General features: G+C 34.9%; 1 protein-coding gene and 1 non-coding gene across 5 annotated transcripts in view; both read left to right on the top strand.

The window, feature by feature from the left end:
• The window catches only part of ZNF277 (zinc finger protein 277), a 144,942-nt gene that overhangs the window by 57,976 nt on the left and 69,973 nt on the right, over positions 1–16,993 (top strand). The gene's annotated exons all lie outside the window — the stretch shown is intronic.
• Positions 15,953–16,116, top strand: LOC116550491. The gene has a single exon (XR_004268451.1). It is a non-coding gene; the product is annotated as a U1 spliceosomal RNA (small nuclear RNA).

Here is a 16,993-nt window from a genome sequence, read left to right as displayed (position 1 = left end):
TTACAGAGTGTCAGATTTGCTAATGAAAAGAAATATTTCCTAATCCTTATTTGTTATTAACAAGTGTAAGTGAAAGCCAAGTTAAGGTCAGGTGTGGTGGCTCATGGCTGTAATCACAGCACTTTGGGAGGCCAAGGTGGGAGGATTGCTTGAGTCCCGGAGTTCAAGAGCAGACTGGACAACATAGTGAGACCTCGCCTGTACAAAAAATGTTTAAAAATTAGCTGGGTGTGGTGGCATGGGCTTGTAGTCCTAGCTACTCTAAAGATTGAGGTGGGGGGATTATTTGAGCCCAGGGGAGTTTGAGGCTTCGAAGAGCTGATATCTCACCACTATACTCCAGCCTGCGTGACAGAGATACATGTTGTCTCCAAAAAACAAACAACAAAAAAAAACAACAAGTGATTGCCATTTACTCTATAGTAAATGTTATAGTAGTAGGTAATGACTCCAACTATAAAAGCATGTATTTTTTTTTCTATTTTTGTTTCTTAAATGGAAAGCTAACATATTTCAATTGTGTGGATGCTGACAAGTATTCACCTTTTTGAAAGAAGTCTTTTAAATAGTGCTTTTTCTTTTTGAAGTTAGTAATTCTTTTTTTTTTTTTTTTTTTTTTTTTTTTTTTTTTTTTGCTTAAAAACATCAAAAGCATACAGTAAAAAAAATGACTTTATCACATAAAGTTTTAAGAGGCAGGTAGGATCCAGAAGTTGAAAATCCAGGCAGAAATTTAAGTCTCAGAGACAGTCTTAAAGATAAATATTAAAAATTGCCGTTCATCACAAAAGCTGAACCACCTCTATGCTAGGATGTGGGAACAGTGCCTAAAGAAGTTACATTGTTGGTGGTCTGGCTAGACCTGAAACCCCACCTGTCAGGCTGTAGTGTAAAGAGCTACACAGGGTTCAGAAATCAAGATAAGCAAGAATCCGTTGATCAGTAATCCAAATGTCAGTCCAAGGAATCAGCAGAGACAGAGTAATTCCCATTACCCACTTAATCCTGATATAATAAGCACCTGACATTTGCCCCTTCCTCTTGAGGATCACTGCCCTAATTCAGACCCTCACTGTATCTTGCCTGGACTGTTGAAATTGCTTCCTTACTGGAGTCAGATCACTGAATACTAATAACATTCAGTTTTGTGACTATGCCATCCCTGCTTTCCTTCCATATGCCCCTTGAAGTGCCCTGCTCTTCCACACTCGACTTGCTCCTCTCATGTACTTGTACTTGCCTCTTAGACTTGATTCAAATAATTGGCTTGTTACACTTTGATTGGCAGATTTAGGTGCTCTCCTCACCCTGGATTTTCCCTAGACCTTGTGCATACCTTGATTTATAACAAATACCATTTATCATAATTGCTTTTGTTGCTGCCCATTCTTTGAGACTAAAATCTATGTCTTCATCTCTCTAGTCTTGTCCCCTAGCTTGGTGCTTAGCATATTATAGGCTTTCAATAAATATTTTTTAATGATTGTATAAGAGATTTCTACATATAATAGGCATGGCAAATATAAATCATGGATTTTCCTAAATAATTTTGATTTGAAATAATTAGTCCTCTTATTTCAACTATCAGTAATTTTGAAATTCAGCTGTTTCTGTGTCCCAAATTTATCTCCTGAATGTCTTATATGTAGAACTAAAAAAAGTCCTTCAAAGTTACCACCTGCCAGGGACCTAAAAAGAGGAAAACTATATACTCTTGATGAAGGGTATGTTAGCCATTTAAGAACATCTCCATCCTATGTTAATTTGCTGAGAAAAAAAAAGAGAGAGAGAACATTTCCAACGAAGGCCATTAATTAAGTGTGTTTGTCCGTTTGGTTGGTGGTTGGTTTTTGGTTTTGGGTTTTTTTTTGAGACAGTCTTACTCTGTCACCCAGGCTAAAGTACAGTGGCACCATCTTGGATCACTACAATGTCTACCTCCCAGGTTCAAGTGATTCTCTTGCCTCAGCCTCCCGAGTAGCTGGGATTACAGAAGTCTACCACCATGCTTGGCTAATTTTTGTATTTTTAGTAGAGATGGGGTTTCGCCATATTGGCCAGGCTGGTCTCAAACTCCTGACCTCAGGTTATTGATAGGCCAACCTCAGCCTCCCAAAGTGCTAAGATTACAGGCGTAAGCCGCTGTGCCAGCCACATTGATAAAGTTTTAAGCTGGGGGATGGGATAGAATGTTTCTGTGCATGTTGTTTTTGCTATGTTTTGTTTTTTGAGATGGACTCTCACTCTGTTGCCCAGGCTGGAGTACAGTAACACGATCTCGGCTCACTGCACCTCCACCTCCCAAACTCAAGCGATCCTCCTGCCTCAGCACCCACTAGTAGCTGGGATTACAGGCCCGTGCCACCATGCCCGGCTAACTTTGGTATTTTTGGTAAAGACGGGGTTTTGCCATGTTGGCCAGGCTGGTCTCAAACTCCTGACCTCAGGTGATCCACCTGCCCTGGCCTCCCAAAGTGCTGCGATTACAGGTGTGAGCCACCGCGCCTAGGTTTCTGTGCATGTTTGAGAGGTTTAGTATCACAATTTTTGTTCAGAATTGTTAGAAATAGACCATATAGAAAATCTGTTATTTCTTACTTCTTTTCAAATTTTCAGACCTATCCAAAATTCAGAATACTGGGAAAATGTGGCTACAATTGGGAAATACAAAACAATTCTAGGTTTGTTCCATGGGGAATAGATTATAATGACCTTTAGTTTATTTGGAACATCTCAAAAAACAATATGAAGTTTTGTATAAGGGGTTTACCAGAGTTCTGAAGATTATTATGCTTAAGTAATTATTTTTCAAAGGGATTACATACTTCAGTGACTACAAACATTGTGTATCGATGACCATCAACATAATCAATACAATATTCCTTGCTGACGCCACACTAGATATTTCTAAATTGCTTTATATTTTTGGTTTTTGTTTCAATAGTTATTCTTGTTTCTCCTTGCCTGGTGACAATCAAACAAATATTTACCTAGGATTTGCTTTGTGCAGGGCACTGCCCTAGGTGGTAGAATAAGAAGAATAAGCAAAACAGGTAGGCTTCCTGCCTTCATCAGACTTAAAAAACTGGCAGGAGAAATAGACTTTAGCAGTATTTCAACTTCTTTCCATATCTTAATGGGTGGTAGAGAGAACTGGGTATAAAATGAATGTTTATAGCAGAAGTCAGGCCATGAACTCAGAGTCTACAAGGGACCTGCCAGGTAACAAAAATGAAGGAAGCGGAATACAAAATAAGATTAGACGATATCTGAAAACAACAGGTATTAGACTGCATTAGTAGATTTTAGGTATTAGTAATATCTGTTGTTATTTGACTTTAGTTAATCGTGACCTCTTTAAAATTAATACTGCCTTCAGCTTTATGTTAGAGTTAATTGGGAGTGGTAAGGGTCATGGCAAACAAGAACATACTCTCTCTAAGGAAGCAGCCATTTAGATCTAATTGTTGACAAGTGGAAAGTCACCCTCAGTGTTATCACAGCTTTCAACCAAATTTTTAAATTTTAATTTATATTATTTCATTTTACTTTATTTTTTTAGAGTCAGTGTCTTGCTCTGTTGCCCAGGCTGGAGTGCAGTGGCCTAGTCGTAACTCACAGCAACCTAGAACTCCTAGGCTCAAGCAATATTCCTGCCTTAGCCTTCCAAATAGCTCGGACTCCAGGACACACCACCAGGCCTGTCTAACATTTTTCTTCTTTGTAGAGATAGAGTCTTGCTGTGTTGCCCATGCTGGCAAATTTTTTAAGCCAGAATATGAAATTGTTTTTTTATGTCTACTCTTTTCATTTTAATGATGGTAACTAACTGAAATTAGAAGACTTTGCATAGCAAATAAAATATATCAGTGAAGTAAATTTGGCATGAGAGTTGCCAGTTTCTAGGTTCTGAGAGAGTGAGCCTCTGTGAAGTAAGTGCATGAATTTCAGCATCTAATTTGAATATACACACGGGTTTTTTTTTTTTTTTTTTTTTTTTTTTTTGCTTTCTTCCTAGTTAGGATTACTAGATTAAGCAAATGATAATAAGGGATGATGTCAAGTAATATTTGAATTTCAAATAAATAACACTTCTTTTTTTTTTTTTTTTTAGTACACACCTTGTATATGTCTTAACTACTTGTACTGTAGTACATAGTACAAGGATACACTTGTACTATGCAAAGCCATATAGCATTTAGATGTACCTATGCAAAAAAAAATTATTCTTTGGTTATTTAAAATTTAAATTTAATTAGGCATGCTGCATTCTATCTGGCACCTTTGTTTCTAGCACTGTGCTACTATTATGAAATTAAGTTCTCTGAATAAGTGGCCTGTGACTAAATGAAATGTTTAATTATTTTTTCCTATGTATTAATGTTAATAATTTTAAGTAATTAAAAATTTACTTTTTTGTTAGGTGATTGCTGTTTGCCAAGATGGGCAAACCTGCAAACAGGAAGTTTAAAATAATCTTATCTATGGCGAAAATTTCTTATTTAGCATTTATATATAAATTTCTAAATTGTGTTACCATGCTTTATTATTTTGCCACTGAAAGAATTGTTTCTGTGGTACAAATGAACATTTTGTCTACCTATGTACCCTCATGCTACCATTTGCCTTTGTGGCATTAAAAATATGTACATACATATCCTTATAAATGTCCATCTTTCCATGTTAACAAACTGATTTTGGTTTTAATCTTTGAAAAGCTTAATTATTAGTACTTTGCTGCAAATAGTATTCTCCCTGATGCCCATGTCACTTTGCAATTGTTTTTGTACTTTTTGAAGATCTCTTTTTCTTCCCTTACTGATATTAACCATCTGTATTAATGAGATAATAAAGCAGGCTTGTTGCTAATGAATTGATTCATTCAGTGCCGGATTTCATTAGAAAGATATTTAACATGGCAGCAGATGTTCTGATTTTATTTCATTATCCCCAAATATAATAAAATACAATTAATTTTTATATTTTTGCATATATTAAACTTAGTCAAGATTTATTACCCTGTTGTATATTATAAAAGCCTGACAGAGGTTTTGTTACCAGTGTATTCCAAATATTAGAAGAAAAGTCAGTTTTGTCTTTAAAACACTCACTTAACTCTAATTAGCATAAGAATAAAATCTAGGAATAAAAATTATTTGGTAGTGAAGAGTGCCATGACCCCCAAATCTATAGAAAAGAACTTAAGTACATCCCAGAGATTTCTTTTTTTTTTTTTTTTTTTTTTTTTTTTTGTCAATATGAATGCCTCTTATTTATTTTCTTGCCTGGTAACACCAGCTAGAACCTCTAGTACAATGTTGAATAGAAGTGGTGACAACAGATACCCTTGCCTTATTCCTGATTTTCGGGGGAAAGCATTCAGTCTTTCATCATTAAGTATGTTAACTGTGGGTTTTTCAGAGATTTTTTTTTTTTAATCAGGTTGAGAAAGTCCCGTTCAATTTGTAGTTTGTTGAGAGTTTTTCTTTTTATCTTGAATGAGTGCCAGATTTTGTCAAGTGCCTTTTTCCTGGATCTATTGTGCTTTATTCTATTAACACGATACGTTACATTTTCAGATATTAAATCAAACTTGCATTAGTGAGATAAATCCCATTTGGTCATGGTATATAAGCCTTTCTATATGTTGCTATATTCAGTTTGCTAATATTTTGTTGAAGATGTTTGTGTCTATATTCATAAGGGCTGTTTTATAGATTTTTTTGTATCATAAAGTTTGTGAAGGATTGGCATTATTTCTTTTCTCAAGGTTTGTAAGACAACAGTTCTTTTTAGAATCTTTAATCTTGGTGTCCTTTGTTGCATCTAGCACACGTTTTTGCTCAACAAATTAAATTATAAAACTATGTCCCAGAAGTGGCTAAAATAGTATTTAAACAGTGTCCTGAATTTCAACCAAAGGCACTTTTAAAATGGAGAACACTATGATAAACAATCTAAACTTAAAACTATTTTTAAGTTTAGGAAAACTAAAATATTTACTTAACGAGGTAATAGCTATCAGCCATCTCTGTGCAGCTAGGATAAGGGTAAAATAGATGTCGTTTCTCTAATGGGTGTGGAATCATTCTAAAAGCTGAGAAAAAAAAGCATGTGTTGATACTCAATTGTCTTATTTGCCATCCTATAATATAGATCCAATCTATTTTGGAGACAAATTTATATAAATAATTCTCAAAGTATTTTTTTTTTTTTTATTTTTTTTTTTAGTGAGATGTCTTAGATACAAGAAACAAAGTAAGCAAAATAATGAATAAAGGGAGGGATAAGATTTAGATAGTAGTGAATAGCCTAGTCTGGCTAAAGTAAAACTACGAGATTTCTTTTTAGTACTTTAATAGAGGATGCATTATGTAAATTAACCACTAGGCAGTTTACTTAAGAACTCTTAATTTCAGAGACGTGTCCAAATAGTTTTATTAACTATTTGCTTTTCGTAGTTTTTGTCTAAAGTACTTTGACTTAAAAAAAAAAAAAAAAAAAGAAAGAATGAAAGAGAAAGGCAGCTTTAGGAGAGATTTTTAATGTTCAAGGCTTTATTAGAGAAATTAGGATGGAAAATTATAAATGTGTTAATTAATGCATGCACAAAAGTAACAGCTCATACAAACTGAGCAGTCCTTATTTTGGACTTTCAGCCTCTAACATGCTCTTTCTAGAAAGGAATAAAAGGATTTTGTGTAGTGTCCCGGGTACCAAATCAGTAGATACGTGAATTAAGCAATCTCTGACATACAAATACATTAGGAGAAAAAAACCTGTAAAAAAATTTAAAGTAGGTAAGCTCATCTATCAGGTAAATATCCTGACATATAAGTACAAAAGCTATAGGCAGCACAGTGGCTCATACCTGTTATCTCAGCACTTTGGGAGGCCGACGCAGGTGGATTGCTTGAGTCCAGGAGTTTGAGACCAGCCTCGGCAACATGTAGCAAAATGTTGTCTCTACTAAAAATACAGAAATTAGCTGGCGTGGTGGCATGTGCCTGTGGTCGCAGCTACTCAGGAGGCTGAGATGGGAGAATCTCCTGAGCCCAGGAAGTCGAGGCTGCAGTGAGCTGTAGTCACAACACTGCACTCATGTCACATATATTTAAAGAATAAGCATCAGAGTATAAATACAGTTTTCTATATTTTTTCATTTTACAGTATGTTCTGAGTATTTTCCCATACTACTCAATCTCTCAAAACACTCAAAACACATTATAATGACTTGCTTAATTTCTGTAATTCATTTAATTATTGTTGGATATTGAGTCATTTCTAATTTTTCCCTAGCATTGTATGACATCAACATATAATTCTTAAATAAACCCCAAAGCCTTGCTTTTATAGAGTGTTATTTCTAGGAAGGGATAAGCCTTAATTACCAGTTAAATTTTAATTTTCAAATTCCATTTCAGAGTATAAGGAATGTATTAGTTGCCTAAAACTAAGGCAAAATGGAAATGAAATCAGGAGTGGGAGATGGGCTAGACAGAACACAGGCAATAGAAATAGTTGTGCCTACTCTTAGTGTCTGCTACTTTTTCTGACTTTCAAGATGAATAAAGAATAGAGTGATTGTGTTTTTCATGTGAGGTTCACTTCTTTCAAATTTACAGTAGTTTTCTTTTAGTCTTAACAGTTCTTTCAAGATTTGATTGATTTGTTAATGTCATTCAAAGCCAGTCACAGAAGTCTATGTGAGAAAGAAAGATCAGAACTCATGACTATAGGTCACCTAAACCTTAATTAGTTTCTATTAGATCTTCCTTCAAGTGGTTCTATTTATTGGGTTTGCTCAGACATCTTGGGAAGATCCTAGCCACCATAAAAACTCCAGCCTCTGGTCACTTCATATATTCTATAGATCTCTATCATTCTCTGCATTAGATTCTTTTAATTCCTTACTTGGCTTCCCTTGTTCTGTATGTTAACTGGTGCCATTATCTTCAACCAGATGCATATGTGATGGGAATGAAGTTTCAGTAATAATGTACATACTTGAAGACTGTCCCTCCTTTTAGCTTTCCTAAAGTCTGTTTTACCTAGCAGACAGCAATTTGGTTTTCAGCTCATTTATTTCAGAAATAAATTTGCTACATCCCATAAATGCAATGGCTGGCATTTTGTTTGCCTAGCTATATCTACTTTCTGGTTATGTTTTTGTTTTTCAGAATATGAAAAGTGGTTATTTCCTTTGAGCCTATTTTGACAACCATTTCTTGCTTTTTCTGGGAGGAAAGAATGATAACTCTGATAATGGAAAAAATACTCATTTTTAGTGTTAACTTCTCCCCTAATTTATTTTCATGCTTCTTGCCTAAATATTACCACATAACATTTCACCCCAAATTCTTTAATTTTTAAACCTTTATGATTCGTTTAGGAATGTATCTGTTTTTATGAACTTATTCATAATCTTCTTTCCATTAAAAGACACCATTGCTCATTTGCTTAATCCTCTTGAATATCAAACCCTCTAGTCAAAGGTCTTGTATTATTCAGCTCGCTTTCACTTGAATATTCTATAATATAAAACTTCTTTAAAAAGCAAGGTGACCTAAACAACCATTTGTTCCAAATAAAGTCCATTACTTGGTTTTTAAGTAACATCTTTTGACTTACACTAAGGCATTAAACATTTCAGAATGGTTGAGTTTTTAAGGCAGTATGCTAAAGGTTTCGAGTATTATCCTCTACTAAACATTTATTCTGTTGACTGTCTTGTAGCTTATGAGTATCTAGGGTGTATTCATTTTCTAGAGAAATTGGTGTTCCCTAACTCATTACTTTCTATTTCTCTACAATGAATTCTTTACTTTACTCTTAGCCAGCCTGCATTTAATAGCTCTCCTCTTTCATAAATCTGCCCTTCTAGTTTTGCATCCTCAATAGATTTTGTCTTTCTTCATGTCCTGTTTCTCAAATTACTGAGACATTTAAAAAAGTAATAGGAAAAAAAAAAAAAGATTATCGAGCCACGTGTATAGACTGCTTGCCCAGATTAATGGTTCTTAAAATGGCCAAGCTGCTAGCCAGGAATTTTCAGCTTTATATTAAATCTCAGCATGAAAGCCAAAGAGAGAGCACTGTATGGGATATTGTCATTACAAAGAGAACTTGGTACTCTAAGTTCCCATACCAAATAGCATTTTTAGATTCAATTTTTATAGGGATTATTTGTCGATTTGCCATAGTTATATATTTTTTTATGAAAAAAGTGCATGATTTACATGATTTATTTTCTGTATTGATATATTAAAGGCTAACAAGTTAAATATATAAATAAAGGTAATTTATGACAAAACATTTATTTTGTAGGATTGCCTCTCAGTATATTTTATAAACAATATAAAGGGCTATATTTTTTTAAGAAAAATACTTTGTCTTATTAGTCTAAAAATATGCTGTTTTTCCCATTTAGAAACTCTTCAAAGCTTAGCACTTAAGAAGTTATATTTTAAATTTGTTCCAATTAGAAATATGGATACTTTTGGTTATAAAAGTCGATAAATAATACTAACTTCATAGGGATTACACATTCAACAGTGTCCATAAAAAATAATTTATAGTAGTAATAAAATGTATATTATATTTCATTAACAACATTACTATTGTCAAGAGGAGGAAGGGAAAACCAAGGTTTCTCCATCATAATCTTAATGTTAAGATATTTGCTCAGGGAGTGTATTACGAGCTATAATGAGCTTGGGCTCCAGAGTCAGACTTTGTGGATTCCAGTTCTCTTCATTTCTTACTGGCTTTGTAACCCTGTGTGTAACCTTTTTGTCAAGGAAAAGGCCACTACTCAATATGTGAAACAGAAAGCTGGATTTGCTGTTGAACAGTGGAAATGTGTACTTGTAAGGCACAGTCTTTCTGAATAAAGCAGACTGCTGAACTTATTGAGGGTTTTGAGAATAGCAGAGGTTAGGGCCTGGCTGACAGTCAAAAGCAGGAGTGTGTGGGGATTGGGGCCCATTAGCTATGGCAGTATAGTCATTAAATGAGGCTGTTTTCAATGATTCCGAAATGTGGTAATGGAATTGAGTTGTCACTGACCCACTGGGATGAGTTTAAAACTGTTTTATGATTCTTACTGCTTAACAATAACAAAACTGCCTTCCTCACAGGAAATTTCTGATAATTAAATCAGAGACTACATGTAAACTTCCTAGCATAATGCCTGATAGAAACAGGCCATCTTCTTTATCAATCTGACCTTAAAGAGAGTCAAGCCCCTCAATTATGAAAGTCCCAGCTTTTGGAGCTCCAGATTATCACACTAGGCAGCGTGACCTCTCAAATTTGTCTCACTCCTCAGAGTTACACAGTACATGCTGTTCATTTGCATTTGTTTGTGTAGTTAATACACAACTCTGCAATGTCAGCATTTTCTGCAGTATTTGTCTCAGTTGTAAGTAGATAATCATTTGCTTTCTGTGCCAGTGGGCTTTTTGTGGTTTAGGTTTTGTTAAGCTTTTATGAGTATCACATATCTCTGTGAGAACCTGTGAAAGCTGTGAACGCTATCTCCTGAGAAATGGATATATACATATACACATTTTTGTGGCCAGTTTCTTTGGTTCTCAGGCTTCATGAAAGTTCAGGCCCTGCTCTTCAGAGCTGCCTCTGTTCAAAAGGATAAATTCTCTGTCAGAATCTTCATCTCTGGAAACATAGGTTTCAGTTGTAAAACATTGAGCGATATAAATGAAAACAGCGACTTAGAAAACATAAAATGAATCTTGGAATTTCAAAGAAAGGTTGAAATTGACTAGGAGGGTGCCAGCCCCTGGGAGCCACAGCAATCTTTTCTAGGCAAGACAGTAGGCCAGGGCAGTGATTTTGAATATTAGTGTGCATAAGTCAGTGAATTATATACATTGCCCATCCATTGGTTTATGTACACTAATATTCAAAACCCATTGCCCTGGCTTACACTTTTGCATAGAATGCAACTCCTAAATGCTAATGCCCAAACTTTCTTTAGCCACAACATAATATATAAGTAAACCACATTAAAATGTACATACTCTTTGACCTAAAAATTATATTTCTGCACCTTGGGATTCTGCTGTGGACTCTACCCCTAGAATTTAGTTAATTAGGTCTTGCCCTGAATAATTCTGGTCCTAACCACTCTTTGGGAAAAGCTGAAATACTTTATAAAGTCCAAAGATTGTTATGACATAGCAAGTTACCCCTGACCAGTCTTCCCCTCTACTCACATTTTTGACATCTGTCTGTCTTGCACCTTTCAAATCCTATGAAATAATTTAAACCACATCCCTTCCCCACTAAGCTTAATCATTTATAGCTTTTGATTTAAAATGAGACTTGCGACTCTTCACTTGAACACTTAAAGGCCATTGTAGGATTATTCGTTGCCCTAATTTGAATATCACTGTGTCTCAGGGAATAGGGAGGAGAAAGGGGAGAATGGCAGGTCTGTGGAGCAGTAAGAACACACACATTTATCTTAAAGTTCACCATCTTATATGGGCACAATCCCAAAATGATTACGTAACAATTAGTAACATCAACTATCACCAATCACAGATCACTGTAACAGATATAATAATATGAAAAAGTTTGAAATGTCACCAAAATTACCAAAATTTGACGCAGAGATACAAAGTGAGCATGTGCTGTTGTGGAAAAAAGGCACCAATAGACTTGCTCTGTGCAGGGTTGCCACAAACCTTCAATTTGTAAAAAGCACAATAAAGTGAAGTATGCCTGTATACAAAGAAAAATCATCATAATGTTAATGGTGGTTATTTCTGAATGGTGAGATTATGGGTAGTTTTTCTCTTCATTTGACTTGAAAGTTTTACAGTGAACAATGCAGTTTTTTTATTCCGAAAATTTTGTTTCAAAACACTATAAGGCTTAGTCAAAATAATTTAGTAAGAGTTTTAATCAAAGCATTGCCTTGGTCAACCAAGAAGTATGGAATATCACTGAGGGTTGTTCCTTTCAGTTTGAATAAGAGGAGATGGTAAAAGACCCAGAACAGTACTGGGTGCCGCTCTGTAAAAAAGAAGGGTCAGTGTTTGGAGAAGGAAGGGTCCAGAAGGAAGCTGTTGAAAGCGGTTACTCTGTTGACTCTGCTTTGCTTTGATAAGGACAAATAGAAGCTGTGAAGAGTAGTACTTTCACCTTACCGCAGGGAGAAGGAACTGTGAGTAACATTTCTATATTTACTTTTTAATTCTTTTTTCTTTTTTTTTTTTTTGAGACAGTCTCACTCACTCTGTCACCCAGGCTGGAGTGTAGTGGCACTATCTCGACTCACTGCAACCTCCCCACCTTCCAGGTTCAAGCGATTCTACTGCCTCAGCCTCCTGGGTAGCTAGGATTACAGGCACCCGCTAGCACGCCTAGCTAATTTTTGTATTTTTAGTGGAGACAGGGTTTCCTCATTTTGGTCAGGCTGGTCTCAAACTCCTGGCCTCAAGCAATCCATCCGCCCCTGCCTCCCAGAGTGCGGGATTACCAGCATCAGCCACAGTGCCTGGCCTACTTTTTAATTCTTAAGATTGCTATATAGTTACTGTCTGGCTATCTGGTTACTAACATTGGTCCAGGGTTATTACTAGACAAAAATTCAAAAACCAAAAAATGAAGACTTTTTTTTTTTTGACAGTGGGGTAAGAGCTATAATAGCTTTTGAGATTTCAGATAAGATAGTTGAAGACCTCATCAGCATATCATAACAACCAAACTGACTTTTGAAAATAATTATAAAATTTAGGTATGTGGAGCACAGAAAACCCTATTGAAATCTTTAAAGTTTTATTGTACTACTAAAACAATTGCTTCACCAAAAACTAGTAATGCCAGGAATGTTGTGGGTTTTTTCCATTTCAAAATGTCCCTGGGCTATTTATAGTTCTGGGTCTTCCTTTACAGAATTATCCGTGTAACATAAATGTTAAATCTTAAATAAATAATTCCTAAAGTTTATAAATAATACCTGAATGCATCAAAAAATACACATATTCTAATCACTGTAGGAATCATCTCTTTGATATTCATAAACTTTCTATTCTGTATTCCTTTTTGAGTAAGTGTTTATTCTTTCCAATGGTTTTCATAGGAAGGTAGGAGGGGGGAGGTATCAATGCTTCCCAAATTATTGTGACAGTATCCTCTCCCTAATTGTGAGTCACTGGTTTAGAATACAGCAGAAATGGCAGCTTGCAGTGAGATTCAGAGCAAAGCATCTTTCTGCTCTGAAAGACTCTGACCGCTACTGTAGTCTCTTAATCTATTCTTAAGTATATTGGATATGTTAAATAGAATTATTGTTCGCTTAATCTATTTTATACAACCCAAATATCTTATTTTACATTTCTGTATTTTATTCAGTTGCTATCATATATGATCAATAATCAGTGGACTGCTGGGATTTGGTAAAGCTAGTATCTTTCAGTGCTGATCTCATCTTTATCAGTTTCAGCAATCAAACATTTTTTCTAATATGTTTTAACTTTAGTTATCTTACTGAAAAGTATCACATTCTATTTGAAAGGTATTATTTTGTAAATGCTTTAGACTGTATAAAATTAGAGTTGAGAATGAGAAAATATTGGAGAATAAAGAGGAAATACAAAAAGGACAATGAACAACCCTTTAATAATTGCTAACATGTGATTAGCTTTTGCTGCCTTTTTTGGTTCTCTTTTTCTCTTGCCTACTTCTAAAAATCCCTTTCATTTTCTTCTCTTTCCCCTTTTTATCCATTCCTTTTTGTTAATGTGCCTCTCATTGATAGGGGATATCAGCTGACTTGGAAAATAGTAGAAGATCTGAGCTTCAGACCTGAGAGGCATGGAGGGAAACAAAGTTTTTTCTAGTATTGACATTTCCTTTTTCCAGAAGGGAATGTGAGCCCACTGACCTTTCAAAATAGCAGAGGTGGTAGGTAGCCTGCCCCAGCAAAGAGCTTCACTAAGATTTCCCTGGATGTTCCCACAGATGAATGAAATTCTCAAGCATCAGGAACTAACCCTTTTCTTTCATAGGGACAGCTTTGCATTTTTGTTAACTCTGGCCCAGTTAAGACCCATTCAAATGAATCCAAATGATTTTGTGTGCCTTTTCTAGAAAGGCAAAGGTACCTCATGACAATTTGCCATGAAAGTGAATTTAATTTTCCTATAAATCAAATCCATCAAGGAAAATACCTCAGTGAGAGACAGCTTTTCATCTGGTGACCAGAGAAAGTGACTCTGTGTGAAAGTACAGAAATGGAAAGGAAGTAAAGTTGACCTTCAGGAAAGAAAGCTCATTTTAGATTTAGGGAGAAAATATGCCATATGCCTGTGTGCGCATGCAAGCACATACACACAAAACACAGCTTAGTGATTGAGTATTTTGAATCAGTTTTCGAACTGGAAAGTTGTAGGACTTAATTCAATTGTTTGGTGGTTTTTTTATTATTATTTTTATTTATTTAATTAGAATAGGACTTACCATCAGGCAAAGAACAATTTTTCAGTAGCTTGGAATTCCTAATCAGTATTATCTGTATCTTCCTTAAGAACTATACTGTGTTGCTTTTTGTCTTTTCCTGTTCCCATATGAGATCATTTGGTAAACAGTAGATCATTATCCTACACAGGATCATTTGGTAAACAGGAATTTGGAATGATTGAATAACACAAGAAGTACAAAAGAAAAGGGCATAGATATTGTTCCTGAATTTTTTTTTTTTTTGGCATATTTAAAATTACACAAAGTAGCAAATTTTTTAGAATCATAACTACCTACCTCTGGATCAAAGTAAAATATACCAAAACCATGGTGTTTTTTCAATGCATATAATTGTTCTTTGGCTTGCTTATTTTGATTTACTCTCAGTTTTTTCAAGATTACTAATAATCTGTTTTATGTGGTTTGTATAAACATCTGGCTTGATTTCATTGATTGCCTCTTAATAACTTCAGATAAACAGTTGGGTATTTTATTTTAATCTAGATTTTTTGAGAAGTTTCTCCACTTTTAAGACTCTGCATTTCTACATCATGCAGTCAACTCACATAAGTGTAAGCTAAACAACTGCTTACTGTTTTAGGCTTCTGTGTGTTGGAGCAGTGTGTTATATGGTATTAATATGACAATACCTGACTGATACACCTTGATTTGTTAGTATTCAGTTATAATTGCCTCTTGTTAGTCATTAGTATAGAAGCATATGGACAATGAATGGCAAGACCTTGAATGAGTTCATGATCTTATTCCTAGGATGTGTTATCAAATTGAATTTTAAGATACAATGGATTTTCTTTTTTTACAATTTGCTGAATATAGAAGACTCTACATCTCTTTGATATCAGTGTCTTTTTTTTCCATGAATTAGTACCCCAAATCGTAAAACTGGGAATCTTGAGTGATACTATATTACCTTTCTCCATTTAATATGTTTATCTCACTGTATGGCATTTATGTGTCTGGATTTTGGGGGGAATAAATTATTCCAGTACAATTTTTGTAGTAAAGCATGTTTTGGTAAACAAAACACTATTTTCTTATTGTTTTGCAGGAACAAAACACTAGAACTGCATCCGGGAGGTAAAGCCTCATTGCTGAGTTGGTTGTTAACTTGATACAAAAACAGTTAAGATAGCCAGTCATTTATCATAGTGGACATTGGTATATGCAAGAAGACTTGTAGCACTTCACTAAGGAGGATGGCTTGGTAGAAAAAAGGTTTTGGGTCACAGCTTTCTTATCTCTAAATTCTAGGTCCTTCCTAGCTGTAAGCTATGATATACTGTACCAGAAGCACTTTTTCAATATTCGAGATGCCTTTATTTCCTAATCCCACCTTTTTTATCAAGGGTTTATCAACGTCTAGAAGCTGAGCTGATCAAACTTGGCCAGCAGATACCCTTTTCTGTTCCAGTGTATTATTCTACCTTAAAAATACTTCGTAATACTTACCTGGCAGGGGAGATACCATGATCGCAAAGGTGGTTTTCCCAGGGCGAGGCTTATCCATTGCACTTTGGATGTGCTGACCCCTGCGATTTCCCCAAATGTGGGAAACTCGACTGCATAATTTGTGGTATTGAGGGACTGACTTCGCGATTTCCCCTGGCTTTAAAAAAAAAAAAAAATACTTCGTTATATTCAGGTACTTCTACTCTAATAGCATATTTATGTTGCTGAAAAACTTTGCATTCTACAAAATCACACAGTAAGATAGTAGAGATCATATGGGGGAAGAGTGCTAGGGACAGAACATTCAATATCAATGTAACTTTGTAACTAGAGCAATCCTAATAAAAAGAGAAACATATTTAAATCTCCACTGGATTTGAATCCAGAATCAGTCCAGTTAAGTCCTCCCAATAAAAAGAGTAACATGGTTAATTCTCCACTGGATTTGCATCCAGAATCATAGTCCAGTTGATTCTTTGCATCCTTGAATTCTAGGATTCATGCTTCCTTCTTCAAAATGGAGGTCCTTGGGGGCACTTGTGTCTAATTGAGGTTAGTTTTATCAAAATTAAATATCTAACCCTGGTATAGACCTCTATTAGGTATTTTTAAAACCCAGGAAGAAATGCCTTTGAGGGATCTTCATCCTCATTCGTGGCTTTCTTGAAAATGTCCTTATTTGCTGTAAGGAAGGACTCAGAATTTTCAGGAGTTGTATTAAAGATCTTTATGTATTGCTCAGGCTTGCTTTTAATAATGAGAAACCTTGGCATGGATAGATTCAAACCATTATTGTGCTGGAAAAAATACATATGAACCAAAATTTTATTCAGAACCAACTTTTATTCTGACATTTTTCTTCAATTTATTAAATATATATGAGCAGACTCAAAGGAACATATATTAATAAAGACTGTAGTCTAATTACATTTCATAGTCATTTCTTTTTTCATCAGCTATCTACAAAGTATAATATCTATCACAAAATGTCTTCTTCCAAAACCTATAGAAAAGGTAATATATTTTCCTAAAA

The sequence above is a fragment of the Sapajus apella genome, unplaced genomic scaffold, assembly GCF_009761245.1.
Source record: "Sapajus apella isolate SASKATOON/1434 unplaced genomic scaffold, GSC_monkey_1.0 scaffold7, whole genome shotgun sequence".
NCBI lineage: Eukaryota > Metazoa > Chordata > Mammalia > Primates > Cebidae > Sapajus > Sapajus apella.
This window is presented reverse-complemented; position numbering and strand designations above follow the sequence as displayed.